This window comes from Loxodonta africana, chromosome X, assembly GCF_030014295.1.
Source record: "Loxodonta africana isolate mLoxAfr1 chromosome X, mLoxAfr1.hap2, whole genome shotgun sequence".
Lineage (NCBI taxonomy): Eukaryota > Metazoa > Chordata > Mammalia > Proboscidea > Elephantidae > Loxodonta > Loxodonta africana.
In genome coordinates this window covers 140890283-140898419 of record NC_087369.1, presented here as the reverse complement: position 1 = coordinate 140898419, position 8137 = coordinate 140890283, and the positions used below count along the sequence as shown (strand labels likewise).

Here is an 8137-nt window from a genome sequence, read left to right as displayed (position 1 = left end):
TTTTTACTGGAGCTGGATTTGGGGTATAAAATAAGGCAGGGTTCAGCAATTTTACATTTTATCCAAGTAAAAAGATCTTGAAGAATACAATGATGGCAAATAATTTTACTCTTATAGCACAAATCCTCAAATAAATTAAATGATTTTGTTACATAGGAAAAAAAAACCCAAGTATAATGCTTTACACAAAAAATTTAAGACACATCAATGAGCAGCAAATGTAAAGCAAGTGAAGTCATCAGAACAGTGAACTGTCCTCCCTCTATCCAGCTTTTACAAACACAGTCTTCACTGCCTAAGCAAATAAATTGTAGTTTCTTCATAGTCCTTCATCGGTTTTTTAATATGACGCTGATCTGGCTGTTGATTTGATGATATAATAGGGTGTTAGACTGGTTTCTCTCCCCATATTTCCTCACAGCACATTTTAGATTCTTGTTTTCTTCCAAAACCATGTCTGCTTTTTTCTAGATGGATGTTTTTCCGAAGTGACTGGTTGATTGTTTAAAACACCTATTCTCATGCTTTCAGTGGCTCTTCACTGTTTTCTCTGTTCTTTCTTCCACTTGGAAAAGCTTCCACTCTTGCCTCTTTCTTATCAGGATCTTGTTGTTAGTGTCCATGTTTAAACCAAGATAAGAAGAGATTCCTGTGAGACCTCACTGAGGTCACTGTAGCCCCTGAGGATTCATTCACGGCCAACTGTCGCTAACAGTTTCTCCTATATCCAATTTAGCTTCAGTTTCCATTTCAATATGGTCACCATTAGGTTGATCTTGAGAAATATTTGTTCTAGCTCTTTCTTTTACTTTCTGCTACTTTTGCTGCTGCCTTCATTAGAGAGATAGATTTTTTTACTTATACGCAATTCACATAGCTCCTCATTTTTTCATCATGTGGTTGTAGTGAAGTGTTGAAACAAGGAATGGAACGCACCTTTCTGAGAGACTATCATGAGTCATTTCCTTTTTAAAGATGTATATGAGTATTTGGAGCCCTGGTGGCGCAGTGGCTAAGAGCTACGGCTGCTAACCAAAAGGGCAGCAGTTCAAAATCACCAGCCACTCCTTAGAAACCTTTTGGGCAGTTCTACTCTGTCCTATACGGTCACTGTGAGTCGGAATTAACTCAATGGCACTATGTAATTTGATTAAAGATGTCTGTTTCCTTAATATTGCCATTTTCCATATAAAGAGCCACAGCCTAAATTTTAATTAAATTCTGTTAAGTCTTCATGGAGTTTGTCACGTTCCTATTCAGCTGAAGCTCAAATCATTAGGGCTGATTCCCAAGGTGTAATTTGTTCATCACTTTCACGCTGTGCATCAAGAGTTTTTCCTGCTGCAATTCTTGTCAAAAACTGACATATATGTATATAGTTCTCAGTCGATAAGCTGTTAGACTGAACCAAAACCAAAAACTCACTGCCCTTGAGTCGATTCTGACTCACAGACCTTATAGGACAGAGTAGAACTGCCCCATAGGGTTTCCAAGGCTGTAATCTTCGTGAAAGCAGACTGCCACATCTTTCTCCCACGGAACGGCTGATGGATTCAAACCACTGACCTTGCAGTTAGCAGCTGAGCAATTAACCACTGTGCCACCAGGGCTCTTAGACTGGACAGTCCATGAATAATAGCCTTGGCCCTGTTGTGGGTCCAGTGGAAGTACTCTGAGCCACTATTGTGGAATTCCCGGCAAAGACAGAGGTATCCACCCAACTGCCACGGAGCTGGTCTCAGCTATCAGGCCCGTTGTCTTCCTTCTTCTTGGGGGCCCCCACCTGCACCTGGCACTCAAGTAGCTCCTGACACTAGAGCTGCTTCTAGCCGTCTCTCGCCTTTCACGCCATCAGCTCCTTGGGAGGCTCCGAATCCTTACTATCCGCATGCCCCCTGGGCAAGAAGAGTCCTCCTAGTAACACATTCTTGATTGTGGCATGTGAACAAATGACTAGGGTTAAGGAATAATGAAAAAACAAAAACCAAACCCAGTGCCATCGCGTCGATTCCAACTCACAGAGGGCAGAGTAGAACTGTTCCATAGAGTTTCCAAGGAGCGCCTGGCGGATTCTAACGGCGCACCCTTTGGTTAGCAGCCGTACCACTTACCCACTACGCCACCAGGGTTTCCAGGTTAAGGAATACCCAACCCAACTACCATTTATTAACAGTCCCTGGGTGGTGCAAACGGTTTGTGCTGGACTACTAACCTAAAGGTTGGCGGTTGGAATGCACCCGGCAGCACTATTGAAGAAAGGCCTAGCGATCTGCTTCCGTGAAGATTGTTGTTGTTAGGGGCCTTCGAGTCAGTTCCGACTCATAGCGACCCTATGTACAACACAACGAAACACTGCCCAGTCCTGCACCATCCTCACAATCGTTATTCTTGAGGCCATCCTTGCAGCCACTGTGTCAATCCATTGGGTTGAAGGTCTTCCTCTTTTTTCACTGGCTCTTTCCTTTACCAACCATGATGTCCTTCTCCACGGACTGATCCCTCCTAATAACATGTCCAAAGTATGTGACACATAGTCTTGCCATCCTTGCTTCTAAGGAGCATTTTGGCTGTACTCCTTCCAAGACAGATTTGTTCGTTTTTTTGGCAGTCCATGGTGTATTCAATATTCTTTGCCAACACCACAATTCAAAGGTGTCAGTTCTTCTTCAATCTTATTTTTTCATAGTTCAGCTTTCACATGCATATGAGGCAATTGAAAACACCATGGCTTGGGTCAGGCTCACCGTAGTCTTCAAGGTGACATCTTTGCTTTTCAACACTTTAGAAAGGTCTTTTGCAGCAGAGATTTACAGCCAGGAAAACCCTATGGAGCAGTTTCACTCTGTAGCACACGGGGTCACCTTGAGTCAAAATCAACTCCAGGGTAATGGATTTGGTTTTTTAGATATGAATACTTGCATAAGTTATCTCCATGTTTCAATGAAGGTGCAGAAAAAAAGCAAAAATGGTAATGGCAGAGAACAAGCTAAGTAGTCCATTAAGTTTTGAGATGACACTGACCCAAAGAAGGCATGAGCTTATCAGGATGTTGGTAAAGGGAGTTAGCATTCAAGAATTTGATTTATCAAAACCAAATATGTGTTGGAATGCTGCTGGTTAGATTAAGACCTTTTGCTGACTGATGTGAAATGAACTGCTTTAAACAGGTTTTCTTAGGGTCTTGCACCAATATTGGCCAGCCCAACCCAAACCAAACCCATTGCTGTCAAGTCGATTCCAACCCATAGTGGCCCCAGTCTTGGGAAAAAAAAAAAAAAAACGAATAGACAGTTACTTCTGAGTTATTAAAAATTTAACAGAAAGCATGTAAGTTATATTCTGCTTTTGTATTTAGCATTATGATGTAGGCATTTCTGCATGTTTATAAAAAATTCTGTGAAATAATTTAATAAGCTGTATGCATTTTATTTCATACCAATAAATATTGTAATTGAATTCAAAGTTTCTACATGGCAAATAATGAATATCTTTACTTATAAAGATACCTCCCTGCAATTTAGAAAAATTTCCTTAGAATATACTACTGTGATCCCTGATGAAGCAGGGGGGCAGTGGGATGCAGACCTCAAATTCTTGTATAAAGACCAAACTTAATGGTCTGACTGAGACTAGAAGGACCCCATAGGCCATGGTCCCCAGGCCTTCTGTTAGCTCAAGACAGGAGGCATTTCCAAAGCCAACTCTTCAGACAGGGATTGGACTGGACTATGGGATAGAAAATGATACTGGTGAAGAATGAGCTTCTTGGATCAAGTAGACACATGAGACTATGTGGGCATCTCCTGTCTGGAGGGGCGATGAGAAGGCAGAGGGGGTCAGAAGCTGGCTGAATGGACATGAAAATAGAGGGTGGAGGCAAGGAGTGTGCTGTCTCATTAGAGGGAGAGTAACTAGGAGTATATAGCAAGGTGTATATAAATTTTTGTATGAGAGACTGACTTGGTTTGTAATCTTTCACTTAAAGCACAATAAAAATTAAAAAAAAAAAAGGAATATACTACCATGAGTGAACTTGCTGGATCAAAGGGCCTGGGCATTTTTGAGGCACTTTTGATATATACTAAAAAGCTTTTCTAGCAAACAGTCTATTTGTATCTTCCTATGTGGAGCACTGTGTCAGGTTCTTAGGAGGGTATAAAATTATAATAAAAATAACTGCTACCATTTAGGAAGTGTTTATTATAATCAAGTACAGTGCTAGGTGTTTTATATTATATTCTCATAACAATCACGTGAAATAGGTACCTTTATTTTATAAATGAGAAAATAGAAGCTCATAGAGGTTATGTAATTTGCACAGGAAACAATCTAACAAGAGGTGGAGCTGGGATTTGAGAATCCAGGCAGTCTGATTCTAGGACCCAAGCTCTTCTCCTCTACCCAGCCCTCATCAAATCCCTGCCTCAAGCATGAGGCCTGCCAACCCAAGGCGCCCAACAGGTACTATCAGCCAGCATGCCCTGACTCCCTGTAGTAGGCAGAATAAAGCCCTTCCTAAAGATGTCTGTGTCCTAATCCCCAGAACCTGTGAATATGTTACCTTACATGCAAAGAAGAATTAAGGCTGTTAATCAGAGCTAACTTTAAGATAGAGGGATGATCCTGTATTATATGGATAGGTCCAATAGGATCACACCAGACCAAGCCAAAAGCCAAACCCATTGCTGTCGAGTTGAGTCCAACTCAGAGAGACCCTAGAGGATAGAGTAGGACTGTCCCACAGGGTTTCAAAGGAGTGGCTAGTGGATTTGAACTATCCAAGCTCCTTTGGTTAGCAGCCAAGCTCTTAACTACTGCGCCACAGGGCTCCAGAATCACACGAAGGTCCATAAAAGTGGAAGAGAAAGGTTGAAGGAGTGCCAGAGAGATGGCAGTGTTGGAAGGACTGAGCTTGATGTTGCTCGCTTGAAGATAGAAGAAGAGGGCCATGAGCCAAGGAATGCAGGAGCCTCTAGAAACTGGAAAGGGCAGGGAAGGGGATTTTCCCCTAGAGCATCCAGAAGGAATGAAGCCCTACTAACACCTTAATTTTAGATCAGTGAGACCCATTTTGAATTTCTGACCTCCAGAACTGTAAGATAATAAATGTGTGTTAAGCTACTAAGTTTGTGGTAATTTGCTACAGTAGTCATAGAAAACCAATATACTTCCCAAGGCTCAGGGAACATCAATTACCCAGAATGGTTTTACTTTTTTCCTTTTTTTTAAGCAAAACATTTTTTTTTTAAAGAGGCAAATGCATCATCTCACTGAATCCTAAGAAACTCTGTGATGCAGGTTACCATTATCCCGCAATAATGGAAACACTATCTTGTTTTCTGCTGAATGTCCTTGACTGCTAGGGAAACCTACCTCTTGGCCATTTTTTCCTCTTCCTTGTGACTCAACTGTTCTGGGATTTTGCCTAGGGTTATATTTCGTTCCTTACCTTTTTAAACATGAGTTTTGGAAGGGCAAGCAGGCGTTCCCACAGTTTACCCCTGAAGCCCCTGCCAGAGATGGCATCCTGGGCTGGGTGGATTGATTATGGGACAGGGTGTAGGGGTGGGGGATGCAGTTCTGATCCCCTTATCTGATAGGAACAGATTACAGAGATCCTCATTCTGTAACACATATTTATAGAAACCATGCTGAGTTTAGAGATCTGTTTGTAGTGTTATAAAAAATTTGGGGGGGGGCAGTTAAGAGATATGCCTGGTAACCAAAAGGTTGGCAGTTCAAATCCACCAGCTGCTCCTTGGAAGCCCTATGGGGAAGTTCTACTCTGTCCTATAGGGTCGCTCTGAGTCGAAATAGATTCGATGGCAACGTGTTTGGTTTTGTTTATATTGATACTGGAGCCCTGGTGGAACAGTGGTTAAGCGCTCTGCTGCTAACCAAAAGATTGGCGGTTCCGACCCACTAGCTGCTCCTTGGGAGAATTGTGTGGCAGTCTGCTTCCTTAAAGATTTGCAGCCTAGGAAACCCTGTGAGTCAGCCCTACTCTGTCCTATTGGGTCACGATGAGTTGGAATTGAATCGATGGCAACAGATTTGGTTTTGGTTTATATTGATATTATCCAAATCATACTCTATTCTTTCATTATCAAAAGAAGCCTATAAAGCAATCTCATGTTTCCTTAACAGTGGACAGATTCTTCAACATTGGGAAGATAAATTACAGCTCTTTCTATGTTCTTTCCTCCTTAATATAACTAAAGATGGAGTAGAATCACATTTTCCAAGAAATGGAAACTGTCCCTCTCCTTTCATTGGGTCAACGGTGATATTAGATGGAATAGAGTGACCTGGCACCAGATGATCAGATCAGGAGAGAAAATTATGTGTGGGCTAGGAAGAACTCCAAAACATAGCTTCTTATCTACAACACCACTCTATCTGATCCCTGGGGAAAGATGTTCTTCACTCTAATCTAACAGGCCTGACGGCCATCTCCACTCATTATGCCTCCCCCTATTCCCTATCTGTACCTCCCCAACCCTTTGTAAAAAAAGAGTCTTTTTGAGATGAAACAAACTATAGATGGTTGGGATTCAGGTTCTGGACCAAGGAAACACTGGAAGTGGATAAGGTTTGTCTTCACCTCCCCCTTACCTACTTTTTTGTCCATCTCAGATTCACTATTTCCTTTTTCTGGTGGCCTTCTGGTATCGTCACTTTCCCCTCCAGCAAAATTTGCTCAAAGGTAAAGAGCAAGTAAACTAATTTATACTCAGTTGTGCTTGGCTGATAATATATACTTTCTCTGGGGATATTTGTGTGTTGATAGAGGCCAAAGCCTTAGCCAACAGAATCAATCCTTACATGGCCTGGAATTCAAGGTCATTCACTACCTTCCCAACTAGTCTTCTATCTTACTAGTCCCGTATACAAACTGAGCTATATACAAGATGTCTTGCTCTTTCAGTCACATGAATCTAGTTGCTGCTCCTGCCCCAGAATGCCTTATATATGCTCAGCTTTTCCCGGGATTTCCCTCCATTTGGAAGCCTTCTTACCTACCTACTGAACTCTTACCAATCTGCCTTAGTTATCTAGTGCTGCTATAATGCAAATACCATAAGTGGGTGGCCTTAACAAAACAGAAATTAATTTTCCCCCCGCTTAGGAAGCTAGAAGACAGAATTCAGAGTGCTGGCTCTAGGGGAAGGCTTTTTCACTCTGTTGGCTCCAGAGGAAAGTCCTTGGCTCTTTGAGCTTCTGCTCCTAGGCGATCTTCATGTGGCTTGGAATCTCTCTTCCCCATCTCTGCTTTGGTAGTTTAATCTCTTTTTATATCTCAAAAGAGATTGATTTAAGACACACCCTACACTAATCCTGCCTCATTAACGTAGCAAAGACAATGCATTCTGTCATGGATTGAATTATGTCCCCCTAAAAATGTGTATATCAGTTTGGCTGGGCCATGATTCCCAGTATTGTGTAATTTTCCTATATGTTGTAAATCCTGCCTCTACGATGTTAATAAGGGAGGATGGGCAGCAGTTGTGTTAGTGAGGCAGGACTCAATCTACAAGACTGGATTGTGTCTTGAGGCAATCTCTTGAGATATAAAAGACAGAAGCGAGCAGAGACAGGGGGACCTCATACCACCAAGAAAAAAGCACGGACAGCAGAATGTGCCCTTTAGACCCAGGGTTCCCGCACACAGAAGCTCCTAGTCCAGGGGAAGATAGATGAGAAAGACCTTCCTCCAGAGCCAACAGAGAGAGAATGCCTTCCCCTGGAGCTGACACCTCGAATTTCGACTTTAAGCTTTTGCTGTGAGAAAATAAACTTCTCTTTGTTAAAGCTATCCACTTTTGGTATTTCTGTTATAGCAGCATTAGATAACTAAGACACATTCCTAAGTTATAACCATAGGCACAGAGGTTAGGATTTACAACACATATTTTGGAGGGGGGCACAATTCAATCCATAACACCATCTTTCAAGGCCACCTAAATCCCACATCCCCCATGAATTCTTCTTTCATTTATTCAGTAATTCCATGACTGTTTCTTCAGCATCTACTGTCTTCCTAGCACTGTTCTAGGTACAGGAGATATGTTGTTGTGTGCAGTTGAATCGATTCTGACTCATAGCAACCCCATGTGGCAAAATAGAACTGGGCCAT

At 42.0% G+C, this 8137-nt stretch overlaps 1 pseudogene; it reads right to left on the bottom strand.

Annotated features, from left to right (window-relative positions):
* Nucleotides 1–2122, bottom strand: LOC100660501 (telomeric repeat-binding factor 1-like; annotated as a pseudogene).
* Between the last annotated feature and the right edge of the window lie 6015 nt (nucleotides 2123–8137).